Genomic DNA, 19,624 nt, shown 5'->3' with positions numbered 1-19,624 from the left:
CATGCTAGGGAAGTGCTCTAGCCCAGAGCCACAATCCCAGCCCCTCTACTCCGACTTTTGCACTATTTTCAACCATATGAAATCGGGTGTCTCTACGACACAAAGTTAGCTCTTGAGGCTAACTATTATGCTTGCCTGCCTCAGTCTGGCTGGGCACAGAATCACGAACCAGTCAAGCAGGAACAAAATTTTATTTTTGAAAAAGCTGCCAATACTCCCTAGGCGCCGGCAAGCCAAAAACCGGTCCACCCCCGCGTCTACCAGAACCGGGGCCCAGGACCTCCCCTGGAATTCCCTCCTACTATCCTTCCCCAACCAATGGGAACTCTCCAGGAGTCCCATAACATGAGTCCCGTAGCAGGCCAAGGTGAACAGCAGGAGTCCAATTTCCAATGTAAATCTTAACATAATCATATCATCTCAATGGCTACCTGGCGTCACCTTACAACCGAAAGTGCCATGCATCATATTATTTGCTTGTGGCTCCTAGCATCTGCCCCCTTCTGTTTAATTAAGCAACAGGCAATGTGGCTAGGGACCGTGCCTGTTAGGTATGTCCAATTCAACGTATGGTTCTTACCCGTCATCGGAAAACTGACCTCTAGGCGTCAGCCTCCTGTCTTAGGTTGATACCACTGCAACTGAATCATATCCGTCACTGACTACCGGTCCAGTATATAGCCATACCTGTGGATAGGCCTATGCAACAGTGGGGGGGTGAAGTTCTTTGCCTCACCTCAGTTGGCCCCCAAAATTAGACCATCACTAGTAGAAGGGAGGAGGATATAGAAATGCCACGACATCAAGTCAATAGACGGCTCTTTAGGAAAAATTGCATCACTGGTGACACTACAGCAAAGATACGCCAGCACTACCATAATTCGCTGCATCAACAGATAGAGCACAATGCATACAAGTGATACATAGTCCAGGCAAGTTTTGTAAGCAGTTCAAAGTGGAGGAATCTATCAATATGTCCATTTCCTCCCAAAATAAATCGACTTAGTGATTGAGCATTACTTGTTGAGTTATTATTCATTGATGCATCAGTTTATACAGTTTGTTGTGATAATTATTGAAGAAGTTGTAGTTTGGTTTCATCTTTGTCTTCACCGGCACTGGGATGAAAATAGGGATTGACAATGATGTTAAGAAAAGAGAAGAAAAAAAATGTAACATTTCAACAGGTATTAAGAAAACAACTTTTAGAACAATTTACATTATCCTGAACAGAATTATTAAATATAATGAAAAGGAAAGGTGAAAGTAAACAAACAGATCTTTTAACCTGCTTATTTGTACACATATTAAAACAGTCTTCAACAGCTGTTTACCCAAATTAAATTAAACCATTAAAATCACGTGAATAATAAAAAAAATTTGGGATCCATATTTTTATGAGCGCTCCTCATATATGATATATGGACATACGCACATAGAGACATACAACACAAAACAGAAATGTGCACACGTAACATACAACATATAAGACAATAGTAAAGGCCTTGTAGATTACCTAGGTGAAATCTCCATTGCAATGTTTAAAAACTCCATAGTCAAAAAATAAAACTGATCAGAAAAACATTAATTTATGTCTGTATGAGCTCAAAATTAAAATGGAACTTTATGATGCGGGAAAAGCAATAATAAAATAGATACTGAAAAAAGCATCCTGGTTGATCACTGTCGAAGATGTAAGAATAGCCAAGCTGGAGTTCTGGATATCAGCTGTTATGGATTTGAGTCAAATCATATTTTTCTGTAGAAATTGTTTTGGTTAATCTCTCTGGAATCCAAATCGGCTGCTGTTCCTCCTGTGGAAAAACACAGACAGAGCCCCGACTCCAGACTATCACTGGATCCGGACCTTTCCATTGTCCTGTTAGAATATCTTTCCAAAGTACCTTAGGCTTATGTACATTTTTTGGATACAAATGTCTTTCCGCAGCACTAAGTCCCGATGAATCCAAATTTAAAAAGTTTAGAGTAAAAAGGGTTATTTTAAGTTTATCTTTGGGGGATATATACCCCTTTCCAATTCCCTCCTTTTGTTTTAATAAGTACATTTTAATAGTTTGATGAGCTCTTTCAACTATGCCTTGTCCTTGTGGATTGTATGGAATTCCTGTTATGTGAGTAATGCCAAATGATGAGCAAAATTGTTTAAAAGAGGAGGAAGTATAACCAGGACCATTGTCCGTTTTTAACTGTTTTGGAACGCCCACAGTGGCAAAATTTTGTAAGCAATGAGCTATAACATCTTTAGTTTTTTCTCCGGCATGAAGGGAGCCCATCAAAAATCTGGAAGAAGCATCAACTGTAACATGTAAATATTTTAATTTTCCAAATTCTGGCAAGTGTGTGACATCCATCTGCCAAATATGGTTAGGTATCAGTCCTCTAGGATTGACTCCAAGATTAACTTGTGGTAAAAATGTCACACAATTTTGACATTTTTTTATTATATGTCTGGCTTGTTCTTTAGTTATTTTAAAACGCTTTTGTAAAGTATTAGCATTGATATGGAACCTTTTATGAAAATTTATAGCTTCTTCTATTGTGGAGAAAATATGTATGTCATGTGTAGATTTATCTGCTAGTTCATTGCCCATACTAAGGGCTCCAGGCAATCCTGTATGTGCCCTGATATGACCTATAAAGAATGGATCTTTTTGGTCCCAGATTAGACTTTGTATAGCGGAAAACAAAGAGAAAACAGTAGAAGAAGGTGAAATCCTACCAGCATCTTCAAGGGATACTATAGCATTAACTACATACTGACTATCAGAAAATAAATTAAATACAGAATCTTTAAACATCATAAAAGCTTGTAATACTGCATTAAGCTCTACGTTTTGAGCTGATTGTTTGGGTACTAAAAATGTAAAAGTTTGATCAGGAGTAACTACTGCTGCTGTACCATTGTTTGACCTATCAGTGAATATATTTGGAGCATTTATGATAGGTGTTTTTCTTGTCATTCTTGGAAAAACTACAGGATGCTTAGACCAAAAAGACAACAAAGGATTAGATGGTAAGTGATTATCAAATGAAACACTAGTTTTACACATGATGATTGCCCAAGTATTTAACTCATTAGCTAACTCATCAATTTAATCCATAGTATATGGAGTAATAATTTTATTGGGAGAAATCCCAAACACTCCCTTTGCTGCTTTTATTCCTTTGAGTATTAATTGTCCTACAGCCTCAGGATATCTAGTAAGAATAGTGTTAGGAGAACAAGATAAATGTATCCACAATAATGGACCTTCTTGCCAAAATACTCCTGTAGGATTATTTTTTTGTTGGTAGTACAATAAATAATAAAGGCAAACTTACATCAATTCTATCCAAATGCATATTTTCCATATATGTTTCAATGATTTTTAATGCTTTTCTTGCTTCAGGCGTTAACATGCGGGGTGAATTTGGATCTGATGGACCTTTTAGAATATCAAATAAAGGTCCCAACTCTCCTGTTGGTATGCCTAGATAAGGCCTTATCCAATTTATGTCTCCCAATAACTTTTGAAAGTCATTAAGTGATTTGAGTTGATCTACTCGTATTTGAATTTTTGGTGGACGGACCATGGTTGAGGATAATAGAACTCCTAAATAATTAATTTGAAGATTTAATTGTACTTTATCTATTGCTATCTCTAGATTATAATTTTTCTATAAGTTTGTAAGTGTGGCATAACATTCTAGCAATGTGTTTTTATCTTTATGTGCCAATAACACATCATCCATACAGTGAAATATTTGTAGTTCAGGATTTTGATTTCTAAGTGGCTGGATTGCTTTATTAACATAAATTTGACACATAGTTGGGCTGTTAGCCATCCCTTGAGGGAGTACTTTCCATTCATATCTCTGATCAGGACCTTCATGGTTCAGTGCAGGGATAGTAAATGCAAAATGTGGACTATCCTCGGGATGAATTGGAATTGAAAAGAAACAATCTTTAATATCTATAGCTAAAACATACCAGGTTTTTGGTAAAGCAGACAATTGGGGAATCCCTGATTGAGCAGGTCCCATAATAACCATCTCATTATTAATGGCTCTTAAATCTTGTAATAATCTCCATTTACCAGATTTCTTTTTAATGACAAAAATGGGAGTATTATGGGGGGATATGGAAGGTTGTATATGTCCTTCTGCTAATTGTTGTCTGACCAAGTCATGGACTACTTGTATCTTTTCTTTAGTCAGGGGCCACTGAGGAACCCACACTGGTCTTTCTGATTTCCAAGTAATTTTGACTGTCTCAGTGGCCCTTTCTGAAAACCCAATCCATGTCTATTTATTTCTTGATCTATTTGAATAGGTGCTGTCATACCTTGTTCTTGTTCTCTCAATCTTTTTTCTTTCCTACGCCTTGTTTAGCCCTAGTAGTGGGCGCGTTAGGATTGATGTTATTTGTTAAAGTCAATCCTAATTCATCTAGGACATCTCGTCCCCATAAATTTACGGGAAGATGATCCAATACATAGGGCTGTATAGTTCCTTCACGTCCTTCAGGATCCCTCCAATCTAATACCATAGCACTTCTATGGGGATTTGTTGCCACTCCTAGGCCTCGAAGCGTTTGAGTGGCTTGTTGTAATGGCCAATGTTTTGGCCATTCTTGACGAGATATGATGCTGAGGTCAGCACCTGTGTCCAGCAGCCCATTAAAGTCATGTCCTTGAATATTTAATTTTAGCATTGGGCGAGAATCTAAATTTAAAGACAGCATAGCCCAATCTACACCTGTGGAGCCTAATCCCTTGGAACCTCTTTCTACATTATAACTGGAAAATTTATCATGCAGGCTGGGCATTATTAATAACTGTGCTATTCTATCTCCTGGTGAAATTACTGATATACCTCTTGGAGAACTAGCTATAATTTTTATTTCACCCTCATAATCAGGATCAATTACCCCAGGACTTATCATAAGTCCTTTTAGTGTAGAAGAACTGTGACCCAATAATAAGTCTACTGTTCCCTGGGGAAGAGGTCCTTTTACTCCTGTGGGAATGATTTGAACTCCCATCTCTGGAGTTAGTACTGCTCTGGCAGAGGCGCAGATGTCCAACCCTGCACTCCCTCTAGTTTGTCTGATGAGGGATTTAATGGATAATGAGTCCTGGGCACTACCTTGATGGTGCTGCTGGGTTCCTCCATTGCCCCGTATATTTGTGGTTTTGGGCCCCGGGGCATTGGGCCCTCTAGTCCGTTTTTTGGCAATGGAGCCTGATACCTTTCTCCACGATATCGTGGGTAAACACTTGGTCCTTGTCCATTTTTTGATAACGGAATACCCTCTATGGTGGTTTGAGAACGGCATTCATTAGCCCAATGTTTCCCTCTATGGCATCGTGGGCAAATACCCGGTATTCTATTCCTTTGATACCTAGTTTTGTTAAACCCTCCTCTTATGGGGCAACTCCTTTTAAAATGTCCTGTTTGATTACAATTATAGCATGTTTTTGGCCTGGCATCTAAAGCCTGTTGTACTGCTGCTAAGACTTGCCCTTGTTCATTAATGTCTCTACATAATTTAATATATGTGTTTAAATCTTCATGTCTCCATGGTCTAATGACCTCTCTGCAGCAACGATTTGCTTGGTCATAAGTCAGTTGTTTTATAAATGGCATTGCCTGTTCTGTATTTCCAAATATTCTAGAGGCTGTCTGAATAAGCCTATCTACAAATTCAGCGTAAGGTTCATTAGTTCCTTGTATTACCTTAGATAATTGACCTTGTAAATCTCCATGCCCCTGTAAAGTGTTCCATGCCCTAACTGCATCTACAGCAATTTGTGCATATACGCCAGGGTCATATTCAATTTGCTGTCTTTGACCCTCATAAGGTCCCTTTCCTAATAACATATCTAGATTTCTTTGAGGGTAACCGGCTTCTGCATTTCGCCTAGCTGTCTCCATGCAAAATTCCTCATTGGCAACCTTCCATAACAAATATTGTCCTCCATTTAGCAGAGATTGACACATGTTAGCCCAATCTGCTGGTGTCATGTCCAAGTTGGTAACAGATTCGACCATGCTTACCATGAAGGGAGCTTGCGGCCCATAGGTTGTTACAGCCTCCTTTAATTGCTTTACTGTTTTGAAATCTAAAGCACGGTGAATTCGTTGCCCTCCTGCCTGCTCAAGTACTGGGCATGCTAATCTTTGGGGTCCTGCCTCAGAATTCCGTCCATCAACTACGGGAGTTGAGGGCCGCTCAGCTGTAGATGGAGCTGTTGGTTGAATTACGCCCTCTGGTGATAGAACGGAGTTAGTAGCAGCCTCCTGTTGTAATTCTCCACCTGATGGCTGTTTTTCCTCTAAGCTTTCTTTCTTTAAATTTTCCTCTGTCTGACTAGCTTGAGAGACCTTCTCTTTTGCTTGACCTAGCGTTTTTTCTACCATAGTTTGGACCTCTAACAATTTACTTAACAGTTTTTCGGTTTGTTTTTTACTAGATTCTAATCTACTATAAAGGTAACGTAACCCAATAAGATAGGATAAAACAAAGCCGAAGCAGAATGAAACAAAAACGGAGCAGAGAATGGTTATATCAATTTTCTCTTTCTCAGGGCCGAATAACTTCAAACCTTGAGCCAACCATTTTTCCCAGTTTGCCTGAGAAAATTCTAGGGCTAGGGAGCTTGAAATAAAAACAAAATAAATCAAAACAAGAACACATTGTTTTTTGAAATGGTCACCCATTCTGTCGCCTTCCCTCAGGGGCGAGCAATTTTACTCACCTCTAAGTTTCAGGCGTTCCCCGTCCGGGCCACCAATTGCCTCAGTCTGGCTGGGCACAGAATCACGAGCCACTCAAGCAGGAACAAAACTTTATTTTTGAAAAAGCCGCCAATACTCCGTACGCGCCGGCAAGCCAAAAATCGGTCCACCCCCGCGCGCGTCTACCAGAACTGGGGCCCAGGACCTCCTCCGGAATTCCCTCCTACTATCCTTCCCCAACCAATGGGAACTCTCCAGGAGTCCCGTAACATGAGTCCCGTAGCAGGCCAAGGTGAACAGCAGGAGTCCAATTTCCATATGAATGTAAATCTTAACATAATCATATCATCTCAATGGCTACCTGGCGTCACCTTACAACTGAAAGTGCCATGCATCATATTATTTGCTTGTGGCTCCTAGCACTTGCCATTGGATCCCCCAGCACACAGGGACCCTCCAAAATGATTTGTTAAATAAATGGAGCTTTTCAGTAGCCATTTAAAAATATTAACCTTGACCTTGGCCTCAGTGTATGGCCACATTCTTAGCTCTTTTAAATTTTTTATGTAAAGACAGGGTCTCCCTGAGTTGCTTAGGGCCTCACTAAGTTGCTGAGGCTGGCTTTGAATTTGTGATCCTCCTGCCTCAGCCTCCCAAGCTGCTGGGGTTATAGGTGTGTGCCACCATACCTGAGGAGAAAGCAAAATTCTAACTCCTACCTGCCTCCTGAGCTTAATGACAGGAGCTGTGTGCCCTTCCAGACCCTCTTTCTCCTTCTCCATAACATATGCATATTATTCTTTTTTCCCATTTAATATGTATATTTTGGAGATCTATCCACATTAGCAAAGATTTATATCTAGTTTATTGATCTCCTTTACAATACACAAAGAATACAGAGTGAAGTAAAAAAGGGAAGAGGCTTCTAACAAAAAGACCTGACTTCATTTTTACATTTCACAATACAAATAAAACTGCACTTTTCCTTTCTAATTTATCTCCTCCAAAACTATTCTCTGTCTGATAAGAATGGGGAGCAAGTCTTTGTTGTCATGCTGTTAGAAAACTTCCCGAATCATAACCCTGTGATCTCCTAGTGAAGTAGAATACATAATATAAAGACGGTCCCCTTGCAGGGCACGGTGACCCACACCTGTAATCCCAGAGACTCTGGAGGCTGAAGCAGTTAGATCACAAGTTCTAGGACAGCCTGGGCAATTTCATAAGACCCACCCTTAAAACAGAGAAGGACTGGGTGCACACTTAAGCAGCATATAAACAAAAATTGGAACAATACAGAAAAGATTATCATGGCCCCTGGGCAAGAATGACAGGCAAATCCAAGAAAGATTCCATATTAAAAATAAATAAAAAAAAGGAGGTTGGACTGGGATGTATCTCAGTGGTAAAGTATCCCTGGATTTATTTATAAATAAATAAATAAGCTCCCCTCCCTCCATTGCTGTCTGATCATCATTCCTCGCTAAGTGGGCACCATCATGGGACAAGCAGAGGTCTCATCATTTGGAGGACAGGCATCAGTGGCATGTGACTCCCATGCATGCCTTCATTCCAGGAGCAGGTTCCATAAGCATCATCCCAGGAAGAGGAGGGCCCATCACTTACATCATGACAGGGTCTTCCATGTGGGGTGCTGGCATCTTACCAGGCTGAGGAGGACTGGTGGGAGGTGGGATCTACCAAAGGAATTGCAGAGAAATGAGTAGGAGAACGCTTCCTTGTTGTTGAATACAGCCGTTGCTGCATCAATCACGCTCTGAGCCTACTCTTCCACCCATTTCTTTTTCTTTTCCGTACTGGGGATTGAACCCACGGGCATTAACCACTAAACTCAATTCCCAGCCCTTTTTATTTTTAATTTTGGAACATGGTCTTTCTAAGTTGCTTAGGACCTGGGTAAGTTTCTGAGGCTGGCTTTGAACTTGTGATCCTCCTACCTCAGTCTCTCCAACCACTGGGATTACAGGCCTGCACCACCATGCCCAGCTTCCTCCATTCATTTCTGATAGGAGTCTCTCATATTCTCTTGTGTTTCCTATCATTGCCATGTTTCTTTCTCACAGAAGAGCATCATGGGTGAGGGATATATCACAGTAGTTGCAATAAAACTTGGGCCTGTTGCTCTACAGACCATTGGCCACTTGGTTCTGTGCTGCCTGGAAAATCTGAACCTAGATTTTATATTAAACATATTACCTGGACACAAATATTATAGAAACTAAGAGCATAGACTCTAGACTTAGATGACCTTTGTTTAAATACTTGCTCTGCCACTTATTAGACAGGAATTTTGCAAATTCCTCTCATTTTCTACATCTAAAAAGGGGTAGGAGGTGGGGATAATAATAGGAGGTTTTTCATGAGGTTTTCATTTGAGATGTAAATTAAATAATTCCTGAAAGGCATGTAGTTCTGTGTTTAGTATACAGTAGCTTTCATTAAAAGACCTATTTGGAACAGGAAATCCAAATAGAAAATTAAGAAAACAATGCCTTTTACAATAACATCAAAAAGAATAAAATAGGACTGGGGGTGTAGCTCAGTGGTAGAATGCTTGCTTGCCTAGCATGTGGGAGGCCCTGGGTTTGATCCCCAGCACTACAAAAAATAAAAATATAAAATAAAATACTTAGGAATAAGACAACTCATAAAATGAAAGTAAATATTTGAAAATTATATATCTGATAAGACTAATTTGCATGATACATAAAGATCCCTATAACGCAACAACAAAATTGCAAATAACCTAACTCAAAAATGGGCACAGGCAGACATGGTGGCACATGACTGTAATTCCAATGACATGAGAGGCTAAGGCAGGAGGATTGCAAATTCAAGGCCAGCCTCAGCAACTTAGCAAGGCCCTAAGCAAATTAGCAAGATCCTATATCAAAATAAAAAATAAAAATAAAAATTTTAAAAAGAGCTGGAGATGTGGATCAGTGGTAGAGTTCCCCTGGGTTCAATCTCCAGTAAAACACCCCCTATGCATACACACACACTACACACAAAGGGCACAGGATATAGATACTTCTCCAAAGGAACAGAAATAGATAATAGATATTGTGGGGAGCCATTCTAACACGTGATTGGGTGACTCCCGTTAAGGGTCTGAGGCGCTTTGGCTATGTTGAAGCTTTCCCGGCCCTTTCCTGATGAGAGAGCCCATCCGTGTGGGGGTGTGCCTGACCACTAACCCCGGGGACCCAATCACTGACCCTGACCTTGGAGTGCAGCCACCCCTCAACCTTCATTGGATGGAATTCTCCCCTGAATCTCTTGTTCCCCAATAAAAGGCTACTCCCCGGCGTGTTCACTCTCTCTCTCTCCTGCTAGCCCTGAATAATCCTTGCTGCCCTGCTGGGCGGCTAGAGGTGGGAACCAGAGAGGTGAGCCGTCACGGACCTAGCAATATAAATAAGGTAACTGAGTCTGTGTGTTTTATCTCGATCTCATCTAGCTAACTTTATGCCTAGAACCTCATTAATGAAACCATTGCGCAGGCCACGTGGTGAAATTGGCGCCCAACGTGGGGCATTCTAGATTAGTTAGATTGAGTGGGAGCGCGCTATAAAGATAAGGGTAAAAATAAAGATAAAGGAAGAGGTGACAATTGAGTCACAAAAGTACCTGGAGATATTGAAGGAAAGAGACGTTAAATTACTTAAAATGGGAAATTCAACTTCTACAGATAAGGAAATGTAGATACATTTTAGACAGTATAATTAATCAGAAAGGAAAACAGATAAAGAAAACTCAGTTATTACAATTCTTAAAGATTGTAGGTGAATATTGTCCTTGGTTTTGTGACCAAGGGTCTCCAAATTTACTTACTTGGGAGAAATTAGGAAGAAAGTTACAGAGTCTGTCTTTCTAATGAACTACCTGGAGGCATAGAAAATATTCAGAAAACTTGGACGGCTCTAGAAGTTTGTCTTTTTGAATATATGGGCCAGAGTTCGTGGCCCCCGAAGACCTTTTAAAAGGCATTCAAAGAGCTGTTAAGTCTATTCAAATGGAAAATCAGCCTGAAGCTAAGTTAATTCCCTTTCCCTTAAGCCGTTTAAAAACAAAGGCACTAGGGGCCAAGCCAAAGGTTAGAAATGTGAACTTAAACTCGCAGCCCCATGCGGAGGATTCAGATGGCACGGATCAGCCCGCCTTCTCGCCGCCATCATTTCCTCCTAGCAGGAGCCGAACAACAATACGGGGAATTCAACAAGAGATCGCACAGTGTGACGTCACTAACGCCGACCAGGACAGCCTGCGATTTTTACCAGGACAGGGACAGAGATCCCAGACAGTTTTCTTAGGACCTTCAAAGACAGTTGAATTAGATCCTGAAACGCGGCCAAAACAAATCCCTACTGGGATTTTCGGGCCACTTCCTGATAATACTATAGGTTTAATTTTGGGACGTAATAATTTAAAGGGAGCCATTGAGGTAATACCTGGTATGATAGATTCAAAATTTAAAAGACAGTTATATGTTACTGTAAAATACAAATCCAATTATGCCCTAAGGCTCACCCCAAAGGATACTTTTGCTCAATTAATATTACTGCCTTGTGTCTCAGAAAGGCACCTGCCGGTAGATTCAGTTTCTAAACCGCCGGACAGAGTATACTGGCCACAGTTAGTACAGCAAGAACGCCCTTTATTGAAACTTAGAATTAATAATAAAAACTTCCTAGGGATAATAGACACAGGGGCTGATATCTTGGTATTGTCCAGTAGATTCTGGCCTAGGAACTGGCCTTTACATGTAGCACCAACTAACCTAGAGGGAATAGGACAGGTTTCACAGCCTGCTCAAAGTGCCAACTATCTCTGTTGGGAAGATTCCAATGGGAACAGTGGAGTATTTAAGCCTTATGTGTTAGAGTCTTTACCAGCTAACCTATGGGGAAGAGATATTTTAGCCAAAATGGGATTGTTATTAGTTACTCCAAATTCTATAAGGTCAGTTGAGGAAATTAATCAGAAGTATTTTCCTGGAGATGATAAGGAGACCCTTCAGGAAGAGTATCTGTTTACAAGCCAGTCTCCACGACAAAGATTAGTAAATGCTCCAAGCCAAGATTTTTACTAGGGGCCCTGAGTACTTCCCCGATCCCTAAGACAGCTGAAAAAATCACATGGCTCACAGAGGAGCCTATATGGATTTCTCAGAGGCCCATCTCAGGGGAAAAGCTTAAAATAATCCATAGATTAGTTGAGGAACAACTTCAGGCTGGTCATATTGAACCAACGCTTAGTCCTTGGAACACACCTATTTTTGTTATTAAGAAAAAGTCAGGAAATTGGAGATTACTACAGGATTTAAGGGCGATAAATCATGTAATTCAGCCTATGGGATCATTACAGCCAGGACTTCCCTCCCCCACAGCCATCCCTTTAGATTATAGCTTGATGGTAATAGATTTAAAAGACTGTTTTTCTCTATAAGGTTACATCCTGAAGATTGTGAAAGATTTGCTTTCACTGTCCCAGCAATTAATTTTAAGGAACCTGTTAAAAGATATTGCTGGAAGGTACTCCCTCAGGGAATGCGTAATAGTCCTACACTGTGCCAAAAAATACGTTGATCAGGCAATAGATCCCATAAGAAATAGCTTTCCTGATGCATATATTATTCATTTTATGGATGATATATTATTGGCTCATGCTAATCCAGAAGTACTTTCAGAAATTTTTACTCAGTTAGAGACTTCACTTACAGCAATGGGTTTATGTATAGCTCCTCAAAAAATTTAAAAGGTGTCTCCTTTTCAATATCTAGGTAAGATAATTCAAGGACGTACAATCCGTCCTCAAAATCTTCAGATAAGAGTTAAGGAGTTACATACCCTTAATGATTTTCAAAAACTATTAGGAGATATTAATTGGCTGAGGCCATCCTTAAAACTAACTACTTCTGAGTTAAATCCTTTATTTCAGATATTACAAGGAAATCCTTCTCCAACCTCTCACGTCAGCTAACCCTGGAGGCCAAAACAGCTCTAAGGAAAGTGGAAAATGCAATTAAAAATGCACAGCTTACTAGAATAGATCCTAAAGAAATAGTGTATTTATTAATATTTCCAATTGAACATACCCCAACAGGAGCCATATGGCAAAGATTAGGAGTTATTGAGTGGATTTATTTATCCCACTCCCCTCAAAAAACATTAATTCCTTTTCATGATTCTATAGCTCAATTAGTAATTAAAGGTAAAACTAGGATTTTACAATTAATTTGATGTGAGCCTGATATCATAATTATTCCGTTTTCTGTTCAACAGACTAATTGGCTTTTTCAAACTTCTAACTCATGGCAGATAGCTTTTGCTGATTTTCCTGGCCAGATAGATATCCATTATCCTCGTGATAAGATTGTACAATTTGCATCATTAACGTCACTTATTTTTCCAAAAATTGTATGAGCTTATCCAATAGAGGAAGCTTTATCAGTGTTCACAGATGCTTCCAACTCAGGTAAGGCAGGTTTTTTCAGCTGTGTTCACACAGAGGTAATACAAACTTCTTATACTTCTGCCCAAAGAGCAGAGCTTCAAGCTCTGATTTGTGCCTTAGATTACTTTTCAAATGAGCCTATAAATATTTCTGACAGCTTGGGTTCAATCTCCAGTAAAACACCCCCTATACATACACACACACTACACACAAAGGGCACAGGATATAGATACTTCTCCAAAGGAACAGAAATAGATAATAGATATTTCTTCAAAGAAGATAAACAAATGATAAATAAACACATAAAACATGTTAAATATAATTAGTTATTTGGGAAATGCAAATTAAAACCACAATGAGATACTATTTCCAGTATACTAGAATGGATATTATCAAAAAGATGATAAGTGGGTTGGGGGTGTGGGTCAGTAGTAGAACACTTGCCTAGCAGACTGGAGGTCCTGGGTTCAATCCCCAGTGGAAACAAACAAACAAACAAACAAAAGGGGGTAGGGGAGAAAGGAAGGAAAATTGTTGGTAAAGATGGAGAATTTGGAATTCTTGTGCATTACTGAAAGGAATATAAAATTGTACTGCCATTTTAGAAAACACTTTGGTAGTTTCTCAAAAAACTAAACTTAGAATTAAACTATAATCCAGTAATTTTACTCCTAGGAATCTACCGAAAGGATTTGAAAACAGAGACTCAGATATACACTCGTATACAAATGTCCATAGCAACATAACTCACAATAGCCAAAAGGTGAAAATAATAGAAGTGCTCATAAACACTTAGATTACAGTCTATGTACATTTTTAGTGTAATAAAAAAATAAGAAAAAATAAATAAACTAGGCAGGTCCTTCTTAAAAACAAAACAAATTTTACCATCTAGTAAGGCTAGTAAGGGGATTTGGATGTTTAAAAAAAAATTACCTATTTGATGATAGAATAGTGTATTGCCACCAGTAGATCAAAGACACATCTGTACTCATATTTCTTTTTTTTTGTTGTTGTTTTTTGTTTTTTGTTTGTTTAGTCGAAGGTCCCTTACTGGTCCTGCTTCCATGAATGGTCAAAACCAAGAGAAGGGACTGGGATTGTGGCTCAGTGGTAGGGTGCTCACCTAGCACATGTGAAGCACTGGGTTCAAACCTCAGTACCACATAAAAATGAAATAAAGATATTATGTCTACCTACAACTAAAAAATAATAAATATTAAAAAAAATAAACAAAAGAAAAGGGAGGGGAACCAGCTGGCACAGGGAGAGATCATCTCCACAATATTCCATTTATACACAGAACTAAACAGACAAGCACAGAGTCACTATTAGGGTTAGAAGTTGGCAGCATGGGATGGGGAAGAACAGGTGAGAAATAGGGGTGTCATTAAAAATATACAGCCCCCCCCCAACTGGGTGCCTGGGAGAAGACTTGGTTTGTTTCAACCCAAGAGGAATAGAATATCAAAATCAGTTTGGGAAGGCAGAATCTCAGAGATGAAGGGAGGAGGAAGGCCCAGGGGATAAGGGGGCTGTTTGGCAACTGGGGTGAAGGAAATGCCTTTCCCTGCTGGGATTCCCCCAGGCCCTCCCAGCTGGCAGGAAGTGGGCAGCTGCAACCCCCTAGGGCAGGTCTGGGACTGCCAGATGCTCAAGGTAGGAGGCTGGAGGGGGCTCACAAAGGCTTGCCCTCCAGAGAGATGATGGCCCTGCCCCCCAGTTTTTCAGCCAGGGTGCAGCAATCCTTGACCGCCTTGTAATAGTTTTGCTTGTAACTCGAGCTTGATCCCTGTCAGCTTCTTCTTGTTGAAGCCCTTGGAAATGACAGATAATTTTGCTCTTAAGGGATGCAGATCCAGGGGCCCAGAAGATAAACACCAGGTCTTCCTTCTTGCTCTCCTTGGTCTCGTAGGCTGTGTCTCATACTTGCAGCACTCTTCCCAATAGCCAAGATATGGAACCAACCTAGGTGCCCACTGACACATGGATAATGAAAACATGATTATTTACATGATGGAATATTATTCAGCCATAAAAACATGAAATTCAGTCATTTGGAACAATATGAATGGAACTGGAGGACATTAAGATAAAAACCAAATGCTGCATGTTCCTACATATTTGTGGAAGCTACAAAATTGATGTCATAGAAGTACAGAATAGAATAGTGGTTATTAGCCAGGAGCAGTGGTATACGCCTGTAATACCAGCTACCTGTGGGGGCTGAGACAGGAGGATGGCAAGTTCGAAGTCAGCCTCACAACTTTGTGAGTCCCTGTCTCAAAGAGAGAGAGAGAGAGAGAGAGAGAGAGAGAGAGAGAGAGAGAGAGAGAAGAATAGAGGTTCATAGAGTCTGGGAAGAGTGTAGGGGAGGGGAAGGAGGGATAAAAGAGGATGGTTTGTGGATATAGGGATACAGTGGATAGGAAGAATAATTTTGATGTTCTATAGCACAGCAGGGTAATTATGATTAATAACAATTAGTTGTATGTTTCAAAATAGCTAGTAAAGAGGATTTTGAATGTTTCAAACACAAAGAAATGAGATATATTTATATCTATATATATCTATATATATAGATATATAGATATCTATCTAGATATCTCTATCTATCTATCTATCTATCTATCTATATATCTGAGGTGACGTGCAAATTACCTTGATCATTATACATTGTATACATATATTGAAATGTTACACCATACCCCTTAAATTTGTACAATTACTATGTGTCAATTAAGAATAAAAATATATTTTAAAAAAGAATTGGGGAATATAGCTCAGTTGGTAGAGTGCTTGCGTAGCAAACAAAAGGCCCTGGGTTCAATCCCCAGCACCACAAATAAATAAATAAAAAAGAATTAAAATAGTGGTTGCCTTTAGACCTGAGAGTTAGGAACTGAGTGGGAAAGGGAGTTAAGAAAGTTTCTGGGTGCAGAAAGTGACTAAGGTGTTAACATTACATTTTTTCAGAACTCTTTATACTGAACTTCTGTGAATTTCACTCAATATTAAGTTTTACCTCAGTAAAAAACAAAACATGATTAGTTACTACTAATCCTTTCATTTACTGTTCTTGACATGTTTGAATAAAGTAACATTTAAAGGCCATTAAATGAGTTGGCTGTGGTGATGCAGGCCTGTAATCCCAGCCATTTGGGAGGCTGAGGCAGGTGGATCACAAGTTGGAGGCCAACTGCAGCAATTTAGCATGGCCCTCAGCAACTTAATAAGACCTGGTTTCAAAATAAAAAGAGTTGGGGAAGTAGCTCAATGGTAAAGCACTCCTGTGTTCAAACTCCAGTACTGGAAAAAAATAAATTAATTAAATGTTATACCAATTTAAGCCTTAGCTAATTTAGTTATTTTTCTCCCTCTTCTCACTTGTCTGGGGTCTTTAATCATTAAATTTAAATTTAATTTAAATTGTTAAATTTAACAATTTTTGTTTTTATGTATTTTTTAAATTTTATGTCAGTTTTCTTAATTTATGGGTTTTGTTTTGGTACTGGGATTGAACTCAGGGGCACTGGACCACTGAGCCACATCCCCAGGCCTATTTTCTAGTTTATTTAGAGACGGGGTCTCACTGAGTTGCTTAATGCCTCGATTTTGCTGAGTCTGGCTTTGAATTCGCCATTCTCCTGCTTCAGCCTCCCCTGCTGCTGGGATTATAGGCCTGCACCACTGTGCCTCGCTTAATTTATGGGTCTATGTTTGTAAATCTTTTTCTTCTTTTTGGTAGTATGAATTGAATCCATGGATGCTTTACTCCTGAGCCATATCTCCAGACAATTTTATTCTTTTGAGACAGGGTCTCCCTAAATTTCTGTGCCTTGCTAAATTGCCGGGCTGGCCTTGACTATGTGACCCTCCTGCCTCAGCCTCCTGAGTCATTGGGATTACAGACATGTGCAAACATGCCCAGTTGTTTGTCTATTCCGAACATATCTCTTCTATTCCAGGTTTAGAAACATGATCTCATATTTGTTCCATTATTTTTATAGTTTGTGTGTGTGTGTGTGTGTGTGTGTGTGAGAGAGAGAGAGAGAGAGAGAGAGAGAGAGGGAGGGAGGGAGGAGAATTTAACTATTGATTAGCTGGAGATGGTGGGCAACTTTCTTAGTATTGCCAACTCTTAGTTTTCTTATCCATTAAGTAGGGATAATACTTTGTTCTTCATATGTTTGAATAGGCCATTAAATGTTTGACCTATTTATTTATTTTTTTCTTGTTATTTTATTTTATTTTTTATTAGTTGCTGGAGACAATACAATGATCTTTGTTTGACCTATTTAGAGGGTAACAATTGCTTTATTATTATAAATATTTTTTGCAGTACTTGAACTTTGGGGTGAACTACATCCCCGGTCCTGTTTAATTTTATTTCAATTCTGGGTCACATTAAATTGCCCATGCTGGCCTCAAACTTGTGATCCCCTCCTTCCTCAGCCTCCTGAGTCACTAGGATTACAGGTGTGTGCCACTGTGCCTGGCTTCCAGTGCTGGAGATTAAGCCCAGGGCCTCTTGTATGCTAGGCAAGTGCTCTAGCACTGATGTCCACCCCCACTCTATTATGTTATTAATTGTGTGTTATGGCATTTGACATTTTACCTTAATCCTTTGTGTATCTGGCTCTTTCATTAAGCCTGTCTTCAGTGATAGGAAATATGGTTTCCTCCAGTGCCTATCCAGGTGCTTGGCATTTAGCAAGTGTTTAAATGTTTGTTTAATGAATGGATTTGTTGGTTGAATGGATGAACAACATAGAATAAAAACCAAGTACAAGATGGGCACCGTGGTACATGCCTGTAATCCCAGCGGTTTGTGGGGCTGAGGCAGGAGGATTGAGAATTCAAAGCCAACCCCAGCAATGGCCAGGTGCTAAGCAAATCAGTGAGACCCTGTCTCTAAATAAAATACAAAATAGGGCTGGGGATGTGGCTCAGAGGTTGAGTACCCCTGAGTTCAATCCCTGGTAACAACAACGACAACAACAACAACAACAACAAAAGTATAAAAGGGGAAATGAATAAATATGAAGCAGTTTTTATATGAAATTAAACACAAAACTAAAGTAAAACTAGGGCAAAGAAAAAACTTAGATGTAACTATTTAATACCTATATGGGTTCTTGTTCAAGTATGGGCTCCAAAAGGACTGAGGTTCTACTGATTGAAATAGTAGAAGTTTAAGTGAGCAGGCATTTTTCTTCAGAGAGTCTATAGTCAGATTATAGTTCCAGGAGGCCAGGGATCAGAAATACTTTGCCCACCAATGTATTCCTAGCTTGCAACATAGAACCTGGTGGCCAAGAGATGTTTATGACTGGATGAAATGCTTTCATCAGATCTTCAAGGCTTTTTTTTTGGGGGGGTGGGGGCGGTGGGTGGGGGCAGGGGGCAGGTACTAGGGATTGAACTCAAAGGCACGCAGCCACTGAGCCACATCCCGAGCCCTATTTTGTATTCTATTTAGAGACAGGGTCTCACTGAGTTGCTTAGTGCCTCACCATTGCTGAGGCTGGCTTTGAACTTGTGATCTTCCTGCCTCAGTTTACAGAGCCGCTGGGATTACAGGTGTGTGCCATCACGCCCAGTTCAAGGCTTTTCTAAATTATTTATTTATTTATATGTGGTGCTAAGAATCAAACCCAGTTCCTCACACATGCTAAACAAGTGCCCTTCTACTGAGCCACAATCCCAGCCCCTCAAAGGGTTTTTTTTTTTTTTAATCCTTCAAATAACCTAGAAGGAAAAAATAAACCAAAAAAACAGATCTCTGGGAAAAGCTTTATGCAGGCCAGAGCTCTGGGAGGAATTTATCAACATGGAATGATCAAGAAACCCTCCCTCCATCTCCTTTAAGGGACTAAGTGATTCTCAACTGGCTTTCTGATTCTCACAGGTTAGGCTGTGCCAAGCTTGATTCATAAACCGACTTCTGTCACCTACCATCTGTGTGACCTTCATTAAATTATTTAGGCTAGAGAGCAGGTTTCCATAGTAACATTCACCTTGAAGGCCTGTAGGGTGGATTTCTTCAAAAGGGATGATATAGCATTGGAGTGTTAAGGTGTACAACTAACGTTATGTCTTCTGTTCCCCCTGCCGCACGTGCTTTTTTCCCTTTGTAAAATATCTGTTCACAGGGAGGGCCATGGGGCACACCTGTAATTCCAGTGACTCCAGAGGCTGAGGCAGGAGTTAACATGTTGGAGGTCAGCCTGAGCAACTTAGCAAGAACCTAAGCCACTTAATGAGATTCTGTTTCATAATAAACATAAAAGGTGGGCTCTCCTGTAGTCCCAGTGGCTCGGAAGTCTGAGGCAGAAGGATCCCAGGTTCAAAGCCAGCCTCAGCAACAGTGAGGTGCTAAGCAACATGGTGAGACCCTGTCTCT

Source organism: Spermophilus citellus, assembly GCF_964194105.1.
Source record: "Spermophilus citellus genome assembly, chromosome: 6".
NCBI classification, from domain to species: Eukaryota; Metazoa; Chordata; class Mammalia; order Rodentia; family Sciuridae; genus Spermophilus; species Spermophilus citellus.
The sequence above is the reverse complement of the archived record's forward strand: the minus strand, read 5'-3'. Positions refer to the sequence as shown.